Here is a 12,350-nt window from a genome sequence, read left to right on the forward strand (position 1 = left end):
CCCCCCCCCCTTTTAGCTGCGGACGTCTTTTATGGACGGTCCCTAAACAGATTCACTTGTAGAAAAAAGGTTAAACTCTTAATTTTGCAATTAAAATTCTTTGAATAATTAATAGGTCTTGTAAATTTGCAAAGCAACATAGAAAGCAGTCATTGGAAGACATTCTTAGTTAATTCCGAAAACACATTGATTCCTAAAAAAAGGCACTTTTAGTTTTTTAATTGAAATTGTTTAAATAATTAATAGATTATGTACATTTGCATAGCAAAATATAAGTCATCAGATAGGCATTCTTAATTGACTTCGAAAACAAATTGACTCGAAGGATAAAGCCCAAACTTTTAATTTTATAATTAAAATTGTTTAAATACTTAATAATTCTTATAAATTTGAAAAGCAGCATGAAAAAGAGTCATTGTATACAAATTTTTACTTGACTTCGTAACAAAATTAACTCGTAGAAAAAAGGTTAAGCTTATCTTTTTAAATTGAAATTATTTAAATGAATAATAGTTATTGTACATTTTGCAAACCAACGTAGAAAGAAGTCATCCAATAGAAATTCATAGTTGACACCGTAAAAAAAATTGACTTGTACAAAAAAAGCCAAACTCTGAAGTTTTTAATTGAAATTCTTTAAATACTTAATAGTTCTTGTAAATTTGCAAAGCAACATAGAAAATAGTGATCGTATAGATTCTTAGTTGATTTCGAAAACAAATTGACTCGCAGGATTAAGGGCAAACTTTTAATTTTTAAATAAAAATGGTTTAAGTAATTAATAGTTATTGTAAATTTTAAAAGAAATATAGAAAACAATAATCGGATAGACATTCTTAGTTGACTCAGCAAACAAACTGGCTCTTTGAAAAAAGGTCGCTTTTTAATGAAAAAGGTTTAAATAATTAATAGTTTATGTAAATTTTCAAAGCAATATTAAAATGGGTCATCGGATAGACATTTGTAGTTGACTCCTTAAAAAAATTGTCTTGTAGAAAAAAGGCCAAGCTCTGAAAGTAACATAGAAAAGAGTCATCGCATAGACATTCTTAGTTGATTTCGAAAACAAATTGACTCGTAGGATAAGGGCTAAACTTTTAATTTTTCAATTAAAATTGTTTAAATAATTAATAGTTCTTGTAAATTTGAAAATCAGCATAAAAAAGAGTCCTTGTATAGACATTCTTACTTGACTTCGTGAAAAAATTAAGTCGTAGAAAGAAGGTTAAACTCTTATTTTCAAGTTCTTGGAAATTTACATAGCAAAATAGAAATCTCATAGGATAGACATTCTTAATTGCCTTCGTCAAAAAATTGACTTGTATCAAAACGGTTAAACGCTTAGATTTTAAATCGAAATTATTTAAATTCTTGTAAATTTTCATAGAAACATAGAAAAGAGTTATCGTATAGACATTCTTACTTGAATCCGTAAAAAAATTGACTTGTATAAAAAAGAGCAAACTCCTAATTAATTAATTAAAATTTTTTAAATAATTAATAATTTTTGTAAATTTGCAAAGCAACATAGAAAAGAGTCACCAGATAGACATTCTTAGTCGACTCCATAAACAAATTGACTCGTAGAAAAAAGGCCAAACTTTAAATTTTTTAATTAAAATTGTTCACATAATTAATAGTTGTTGTGAATTTGCAAATCAAAGTAGAAAAGAGTCATTGGGTAGTCATTCTTAGTTAACTTCGTAAACAAATTTACTTGTAGAAAAAGTCGCATTCTTAATTTCTTAATTAAAATTGTTTCAATAATTATTACCCGGTAAGAAGCTTGGCATTAAAAAGAATTAGAAAATTTGAATCCCTAAGAATGCCGTTTCTGTCCTTAGTTTTGTAATTCTTATTAGGCGGCGAAAATTATAAGATTTCAATCCCTTTTAAAGCCGATCGGAGCTGTCAGACGTAACCTTGAACACATTAAAACACAATTTTCGTTTGAAGCATTAGAACGCGCTCTAAAAGCATGAAATTTGCCAAATCTACTGGGATTGTATGTAAGAATACATTTCTTTATCATCAAATGTTCGCTTTGTTCAAATATTATCAATTGAAAAAATATAAAATCATGATAAAAATGTAATATGTAATTAGCCACAGCTTTCTCCTTTGAATAGATAAGCAGCCTATATATTAAAGGGCATTAGGGCCGCTAAGTTAGTTATAATCTTGGCTTGACTCTGTAACTATACGAAATAAAGGCACGTGATATCTCGCTAGAGATATCACATATTTTTTAAAAACACCTTCTAGCCTTTTTCACCATAACATTTTGGCGATCCTGCCAGGATCCGTTTAAAGAATACTTCGAAGGAAAGCATTCTCTACGGAGAAACATTAAAGTCTTTCCCTTCTTATAAGTGACGGAGGCCTGGAAAACGAAGAGAATAAAAATCTACAAAATTCATAAAAAACGAACTCCGGACTGTACTACGGACAGCCCGAAAACATTGAGCCATACTACTGCTATTGAAACTAGTGTCTAAAATTCAGTAGGGCCTATTCTACGTAGAATAACAGTAGGAAAACTCAGGAAAATAAAACTGAACGAGACCCGCAATCAGGCGGAAGAGGCACCTGTGTAGCTACAAGAAACTGATCGAGTTAGCCACACCCAACTCAACAGGTACCAGCAGTAACAGCTTGGAGACACGTCACCAGCCGAACTAAGAATCCAGGCAACAAGCGGAAACTCTACGGATCTTCAGCAACTGTCAAAAGACAACGTTCACTGTAAGTTTTTGTTAGTAATAAGACTGAAATTGTAAAGAGTATAAATCCTCTTTGTGGTCCGAGGAAGGTAACAAACCTGAGATAACACATTTCTTGTTTGGTGAGTTAAAGTTTTACAATTTCACGTAGTGTATACTCCTGGTGCTCCAAAGCACTGCCCTTCGTCAAAAATACAAATAAATTACTTTAAAATCGTCAGTATTGTAGTAGAACGATACGACGCATTTTATTGTATTAAAGGACAAGGTCCAAACTACACAAGAGTGTCACACGATAATTACACCCGACAAATTAGAAACTAAGTACACTCATACTGATAGAGTAGGGCATTAGAAAGACTTCCATTCTGACTTATCGGATACCATTAACATACGCGACAGACGATTCTGACAGTGACTTGTACGAACCACAGTACTTTACGGCAATGGTCTCCCCCGCCCCCTCTCGCGGTCAGTCTTCATCAAGGGAAGAAATTCCATTAAACCTATAAATGGACAAGACGATATGGGCGTGGAAGATTTTATCAAAATAATAATGAGGACAAAAAGTCTGTGTTCCCAACCACAACTATTACTAGATCTTATTTTAGCTGAAAAAATCACCGGTAATGCTAACAAAGCCATACGCTACACCCCTATAAATACTTTCAACGATTTGTATTAAGCCCCAAGACAAAATTTAAAACAAACGGGCTCAATTCTATCCATTAAAAGTGAAATGGAATCGTGTGAAGAGGGTCCAAATGAAACTATCCAGAACGTTTCTTTACGCTTTAAACAAATACTGAACGAATTAAACTACGCGGTGCAAGCATCCTCGGAAGGGACTGAAAGACAACTCAGATTAGAAATCGAAGAAAAAGAGGCAATAAATCGGTATATACTAAGCCTAAAACGAGAAATTGGAATACAAGTACGGGCAATGTAGCCAACAACATTAATGGAAGCCCAAAAAGAGGCAGCAGAGTATGAAACCTGGCTAAAGGAATCACAGCCCATTAGAAATACACCCATAGCACCTCGATCAACCCCCAGGTTTATTCAAAGACCTTTGCCACCTCCCAGAATAGCAGCCAAACCAACAGCAGCCACCGGAGCTAAAGCGCTAAATCAAACCCTGCCTTTAGCGGATAGAGCAAAGATGTCTTGCCACAAATGCGACAAACTAGGCCATTTTGCTTCCCAATGCTTTAGCAAACCAAATTTTCATCAAGGTCAATTCCCGACAAGACCGCCACAAGTAAGAAACATCCAGGAAGAAGAATACTTAGAGAACCAGGAGATGACGGAAGAAGAAATTCTGGAACACGAGGGCTACCTGCAACAAGCAGAATTAATGCAGTTCCCGGAAGACTACAATCTATCAAGGGAAGGGGATGTTGAGGAGAGTATAAGTTACTAGTTGACTCCGGAGCAGTCATAAACATAATAAAAGTAAATTCGATAGACCAATTTGTAAATAAAATCAAATACTCAAAGAAATTTCTAATGGGAAATGATAACCAGGAATCTCATGAAGCCGTATATTTAAACTATTTCGGTAAAAAACATTTATTCCACATAGTAGATCAAAACTTTTCATTGCCCGAAGACGGAATACTAGGACTAACCTTCCTCAAAAAATTCCCCAAGTACGCTCTAACGCCAACACACTTGATAATTGCAAATAAAAAGTTACCCTTACATGATGACGGAGAATTCGTAGCACCTATGGAAACCAAAATATGCAGAATTAAGAGTGTCCAAAATCACATGGATATCTGTTAGAAAATCAAGATAATATCCCTGACGGATTATATACGATTAAAAATAACGAGATACAGGTACCATTTTTTAATTACTCAAGACAACCAACTAAAATACCCGATGAAATTAAATACGAAAAGGTAAAGACAATCAAGACTACTCCACTCGAATCGGAAAGGGGAAAACCCCACAATACTCAAGACCAATTGCAAACGCTATTAAAAACGTCTAATATCAATCACATGGAAAAAGAAAACCAAGGGCCAATGAAGAAAATCTTACTAAAATACAAACAGGCGTTTGTACTACCCGGAGACCCACTACCATGCACAATGTTAACCGAGCATGAGATTATCCTAAACTCAGGTAAAGTAATAAACCTTAGATCACATAAATTACCTGAAAAACATAGAGAATTTTCTCTAGATGAGACTCAAAAACTATTGGATAAAAAGATAATAAGACACTCAAAATCCCCATTTAACTCCCCATTATGGATTGTTCCCAAGAAAGGAGGAAAATTGAGAATGGTCATAGATTATAGGCAAATTAATAAAGATACAGATCAGGACGCTTATCCTTTACCAATGATTGACGACATCGTGGACCAGCTTGGAAAAGCAAAATTCTTTTCAGCTCTTGACCTAAGTGCTGGTTTTTACCAAATACCAATGAAAGAGGAATGTAAAAAGTACACTGCCTTTTCAACACAACTAGAACACTTCGAATATAATCGAATGTCCTTTGGCTTAAAAAATGCTCTGGCCACATTCCAGAGAATGATGGACAGAGCATTCCACGGCCTCATTAGAGGACATTGCTTCATTTATATCGATGACATAGTCATATTTGGAAATACAATTCAAGAGCACAATAATAACCTTGAATTGGTTCTACTACGTATTACTGAGTTAGGGCTAAAATTAGAGCCTACAAACTGTGATTATTTGAAACCAGAATTGGAATATTTGAGTCATATTATCACAAAATACGGGGTAAAACCAAACAATGAAAAAATTAAGAAAATCGTCGATTTTAAACAATTAAAAACTATTAAAGATATACAAGCTTTTCTTGGTTTCACTAGTTATTATAGAAAATTTATTAACAATTTTTCTACGATCGCTAAACCCTTAACAGCATTGACACAAAAAGAAAAACCATTTAATTGGACATCAAACTGCGAAAAAGCCTTTTAAACTCTAAAAAATGCCTTGACATCTGCGCCAGTATTAAGATTCCCAGGTTTTAAAAAGAAATTTATTTTAACAACCGATGCCTCCAATACACTGACTTTATGCAATGGCGATAAAATCCCATTCCAGGAAAAATCAAGATAAAACCAAACGCAATAGGAAAATTATGGACAACATTAAAAAAGGAAGACTTGCCGAAATTTAATGAAGAACAATGGTTAAGAAAATAAGGCCAACTTATTGAAGAAATATTGAGTAAAAACCTAACCATTATTCGCATCCGTATAGGAGATCCTTTAATTTCCCCTTTGGAAAAAGAGTTACTCCAAGAAATGTTAGAATTTCTATCAACATACTACCCAGAAAATTCATTCTCACTGTGCTTCGTCAACACAAGAGAATTGTCAAAGGAAGAGAAAGAAGCAATTGTGAAAGAAGCACACGCAAGTCACATGGGCGAACAAAACACTTTAGAAAAGGCAAAAAAATTAGAACATTGGACTAATATGGAAAACGATATTAAAAAAGATATAAAACATTGCCCCATTTGTCAACTTGATAAAACGGCAAGAATAAAATATCAGATGAAGAGTATAATTCCTGATATCCCTTTAAAACAAAACGATAAAATAGCCATGGATATCTATGGACCTCTCCCAGAAACAATTAGAGGTAATAAGTATGTACTGAGTATACAAGACCGATTAACCAGATATACATTACTACTCCCTTTAAAAAATGAAACCACTAAAGATATAATTGAACAATTAATTGATCACTACATGTACACCTTCGGAGCACCATAAACAATATTAACTGACCAAGGACAAAACTTCATCTCTGACCTAATGCAACAGTTCGAAGAAGCTCTCAAAATACAACATATCAAAACGACAGCTTTTCACCCACAATCAAACGGAAACATCGAAAGAATGCATTCGACGCTGGAAAATTTAATCAAAACATCTATGGCAGAAAATAACAAAGAGTGGGATGATAACTTAAAATTTATAAATTTTGTCGTAAACACATCAAAAAATCAAACTACTGGATTCTCACTGTTTGAACTTACCTTCGGAAGAGAACCCAATCTACCATCAACCGTCCAGCAAAACCCAAATCTAACTTACCAAGAATTAATTAGAAAATGGAAGAAAAAGCACGAGATAAATCTATCCAGAGCCAGGGAAAGAATTAGTCTAGAAAAAGAAAAGAAGAAAAAATACCTCGACGCAGAAAATTATAAATCATCACCCACTGTATAAAGTAGATCAGTTGGTTAAGGTAAAAAACAATACAAAGACCAACAAATTAGATCCCTCCTGGAAAGGTCCTTATAAAATAATTAACATTCTGAACAACAACAATCTTAAAATCCTAACAAAAAATAAGGTAGTACAAGTCCATATTGACAACGTTATGCCTTATTTTTCAGATGAAAGTCAGCCTATCCCTACTGACAATGATAACCCTGGTCAGAGCTCAAGTGAGAATCGAGTCGCTGACGACTAACCTATATAAAGAGGAACTCGGTTTAGCTACTATTTACGAAAAACAATGGACACTGATAATCGGAATTAACCTCACCAATACTCATGAGAGAATGTATAACATTAACAAATTAAAGGACTTTTTAGTCCGAAATTGCGATAGTAAGTGCCCAGTTAAAAACACTGTTAACAGTATGATTTACAGGTACAATCGACTAAAAACAAAAGAAATTTGATTACATAATATTATGGGGAAAATTAGATTCAGAAGAGGTTTATTCAATTTTGTTGGAGATATTTCGAAAACACTTTTTGGTACATCATCCCAAAACGACATAGATCAAGTTAACTACGAATTTGATCAAGTCTATTCGAATAATAAAAAGGTGGCCGAAATTGTCAAAAATAACACGAAGATCATTAAACTAATTCTTGATAGTTCCTCACAATATATGCAAAGTCTTAACGGCAGGCTTAATGCCGAAAGTAAATTAATGAAGCAATTAGTAAACTCGTCAAATGAAAACCGAAAACAACTCCTATTACAGGATAAGATAACAACCTTAGAGATCTTCATCTCCGAGATGAGTAAAGACCTGTCGACCGCTTTAAAGGCAATTAACATTGGTAAACATGGAATGATTGCACCAACAATAATAACACCCGCAATAATAAAATCTACCATTCAAGAATTCGAAACCCAGTACAAGACAAGATACCACTTTGAAGGACAAGAAACTAACTATCAAAGAATAATTGACTCAGCAGATATCAATATACTGACAAAAAAGACTGTTTAATATACACTATAAAATTACCGGTATTAAAAAACGAAATCTTAACTATCGAAAGAATAATACCTCTTCCTAATAAACAAAAAGCTGGGACTTTCACGAGTACCATATTGATTCATGAATATCTCCTCACCGGAAGGTACATCTATGTACCAACTGATAAAGAAAGTTTACGTAAATGTAAATCAGTGGAAGGAATTAAAGTATGCAAGAGACAGTAACCTGACTTAATGACTTTATCAACAGGATACTTGCGACGCTAGTCTTCTTAACACCCAATCTAAAGGTAAATGTAAATTAGGAACATTTTTACCACAGCCAGAGACTTATATACCAATTTCAAATGGATACTTAGCTATATTTACTCAAACGGATCAAATCGACTTGATCTGCCCCAATCACTCAATGGACTCCCAAACCATTAATATAGGAACATTTATAATAACCGGACAAAATTGCAAAATTATGTCGCCAAGAATTTCATTGAATATTAGAAATAACGACCTAAATGTCACACGGACAGTAAAACTGAACTTAACATACGACCTAGACATACCCGACATGACTTTAATAAAGAACAAAACGATTTTACTACCAAATATTATCGACTCAAATACGCTACGCAACACACACCTTAGTCTAGAAAACGCCGAAAGCATTTTAGACACGATTTCAAGTCATCACCGAGTCCAAACATGGAAACAAAATGCTTTAGAATGGTTAAGATATTTAGGATACACATCTTTAGGTATAATTACCTTCTTGACTATGTATAAAATAGGACTGTTCAACGCTATAATTGATCTTGTAAAACGTCTAATAGGCAACTGTTATACAAATTGTAGTTTCGGAAACAAAGCCAATACTGTACACCGACAAGAGGCAGTTCCAATGATTAATACTAATGTTTCTGTATCGAAAATAATCACACCTAGATCTTTAAAATTTTAGGTTTTTAGAGACTAAAAACAATCCAAAAAGGGGGCTGTAATGTGTAATTAGCCACAGCTTTCTCCTTTGAATAGATAAGCAGCCTATATATTAAAGGGCATTAGGGCCGCTAAGTTAGTTCTAATCTTGACTTGACTCTGTAACTATACGAAATAAAGGCACATTATATCTCGCTAGAGATATCACATATTTTTTAAAAACACCTCCGAGCCTTTTTAACCATAACAAAAAATTGAAAAAATTATTTTTCACCAGAACCTACTGTGTGGAAATTGATCCTGGCATCGTAAAATGACCGACGCTATGTTTTAAAAAGCTCTTTGCCTGATTATTATTCGAAAAACAGTAAATAAATGTAGCTAAATTTTCTAAATTAAACGGGATTAAAATTCGTCTAATTCTTGGTTGCTTTGTGATATTCAGCAAAATATTGTCAGCGCTAGGTACAGAAAGGGATTCAATTTAAGAGCTAACTTCAGCTTCCGTGGATATTCAAAACGGGAGGACAAAAACGGGATCCAGAAATATTCAATATTTCTCACGTTACCACTGAATGAATTACATTTTTCAATACTTGTTAATGCAAGCCTTTAACCGGGTAGTTCTTGTAGGTTTACAAAGCTACATAGAAAAAGAGTCATCGGATAGACATTCTTAGTCTTAACTTTTAAATTAAAATTGTTTAAATAATTAAAATTGTTTAAATAATTAATATTTCTTGTAAATCTACACAGCAACATGATAAATTAAATGTTTTCTTTAAAAAATAGCCATTTATGAAAATGGTTTAAATAATTACAATGTTTGAAGATTAAATAAATGCTTAAAAAAACATATATGAGCTCCACTTGAATTCGGCACGATCGCTAGGAATGTTTACACCCATTGTGTAAACAGATCCCTCGAATGTGCCTTGATGCCTTAGAGCTAGCTTTGAATGAAATGCAAGTCAAAATTTTACAATTCAAACTCCAGACTCGACTTGCATCCCTAGAATTTACCGCCGCCAAACGGAGCACATCAGGGCTAGAGCGCACTTCGGTGGAAATGTCTTGGTTTCATAATACGCAGCTCTGTTCTTAACCTGAAAATGATTGAAGAGATAATGTGGCTACAGACTTCGAGATTACATTGCAACCTCTTTTTTATGATAGGAAATTGAAATCTTCATTATTTAAAAATGCAATTATTATGTTTGCAAGTTAAATGTTTTGTAGAAAATTAAACTTTTTGATTTAAAATAACTGTTTTGATGAAAATTTATATTTTTGTTTGAAAATTAAACTATTTTCGTAGCAAATTCAATTATTTTATGAAAAATTAAACTATTAATTTCCATATTTAACAATTTGGTAGGAAATTAAATCTGTTGGTCAAAGTATCATAAACTTGGGTTTAAAATTACACACATTGCTTAAAAGTCGAACTACTTTGTTAAAAATTAACTTTTTTTGTTAAAAAATTATCGTTTAGGTTTAAAAATTGAACTAATTGCTTAAAAGTTTAAATACTTTTTCAAAAACTCACTTTTTCTTGTTAAAGATTCATCTCTTTGGTTGCTAATTTAACTATTCTGTTTAAAACTAATATTATTAAAATGAAAATTTAACATTCTATTTTTAACTAAAAATTGATCTTTTTTAGTTAAAAATTCAAGCATTTGGTTGAAAATTTATCCTTCGTAGTAGAAAAATCAACAATGTGGTAGAAAATTAAACTATTTTGTTTAAAATTAACTTTCTTGATCTTATTAAAAAATTCAACTATGTGGTTGAAATTTAATTATTTGGTAGACAATTAAATTTTTAAAAATCATATTTTCGGGTTAAAAATTCAACTGTTTTGTAAATAATTCTTCTTTTCGGCTTTAGAATTTAATAATTTGGTTGAAATTTCATGAATTTCGTGGAAAATTGATGTTTCTTGGTAGAAACTTAATCCTTTTTATTGAAAATTCATTTTTTTAATTAAAAATTTGATCATTTCGTTGAAAAATCGTGTCTATTTGTTTAACATTGAATTTTTGTATCTGTAATTTTAATTACAATTATTATGTTTATTTCTAATTAAAAATTTGTCATTTATAAGTTGAAAATTCCACTACTTTTCAGAAAATTAAAGAATTTTGCAGAAAACTTGTATTTTGGGATAGAGAATTAATCTCGGTCATTGAAAAATGTATTTTCGGTTAATAATTCAAATATTTAGTGAAAAATTTTAATATTTGGTTGAAAATTCATCTTTGTTGATTAAAAGTTTCCTTTCTTGTTAAAAGTCATCTTCTTAGCTTTCAAACTCGAATTTTCTTCAAATCATTCGACTTTTTTGCATGGATTCCTAGCTCTTTTCTTGAAAGTTTATCTTTTCAAGTTCAAAATTAACCTTCTTTTTTAAAACATCATCTATTTAGTTGACGATTCATTTATTTTTTTAAACTCACCCTTTTTCGTTGAATTAAACTGTTTAAAAATTTATTTTTATTTTTTGGTAAAAATTTAATTTTGTGTTGTTGAAAAGTTTCTAACATATTATATTTTTGGTTTAGATTTCATCACGTTTTGTTAAAAATTGTACTATTTGGTTCAAAAATCATTTATTTGGTTGAAAATCTTTTTTTTTTTTTGTAGAAAATTAATCTCGTTTTTTGAAAACTTATCCTTTTTGACGTGGAAGTCTTTTGCTAAAAATTTATTTTCTTCAAAAAGATTCGTAATGTAAATTGAAAATTCATCTCTAGTTGAAACCGTAACTATTTGGTTGAATGCTTCCTTTATTAAATAACTTCTTTAACTGAAAATTCAAATACTCCATTTTTGGTTAAAAAGTTGAGTCTTACTAGTTGAAAATTAAATTATTTTGTAGAAAATTTGTGTATTTTGTTTCAAAATTGTATTTTCTGGTAGAAAATTATTCTTTTATGTATGTTTTTGATTGAAAATTCAACTACGTGATTTTAAGTTAACCTACTTTTCTAAAAATCCATTTCTTTTAAAGATTCACGCCTCTAGTTAAAAATTTAACTATTTCATTGAAAATTGGTTTTTGTTTAAATAAAAATTAATTTTTTCTCTGAAACTTTAATTACACCATTTTTGTTGGACATATATTATTTATAAGTTTAAAATTCAACTATTTCTTAGAAAATTCATATCTTTTTCCGTAGAGAAATTTTCCATCTTTCTTTATTTGAAGTTGGGTGCCGATGGGGTCCCTATCATAATTATTTTATTGATATTCCCGTTAACAGTTCGTATATTTTACATGTACATAACGTCGTATAATAATAAATATTTATTTAGAAAAAGAGAGTTCAAAATTTTTTGATCTGTAGCTTATGAGTATGGATTTTTCATCGTCTATCAACTCGAAAGTTTAGGGTAATGGTTAATACTCCCGATTGCTAGGCGATAGATTTAAATATAGATGTAG

The 12,350-nt window shown here is 31.6% G+C and overlaps 1 protein-coding gene across 1 annotated transcript in view; it reads left to right on the top strand.

The window, feature by feature from the left end:
- LOC117176554 overlaps window positions 1-12,350 on the top strand; it is a 113,084-nt gene that overhangs the window by 14,442 nt on the left and 86,292 nt on the right. The gene's annotated exons all lie outside the window — the stretch shown is intronic.

This window comes from Belonocnema kinseyi, chromosome 7 (assembly GCF_010883055.1).
Source record: "Belonocnema kinseyi isolate 2016_QV_RU_SX_M_011 chromosome 7, B_treatae_v1, whole genome shotgun sequence".
In the NCBI taxonomy this organism is placed as follows: Eukaryota; Metazoa; Arthropoda; class Insecta; order Hymenoptera; family Cynipidae; genus Belonocnema; species Belonocnema kinseyi.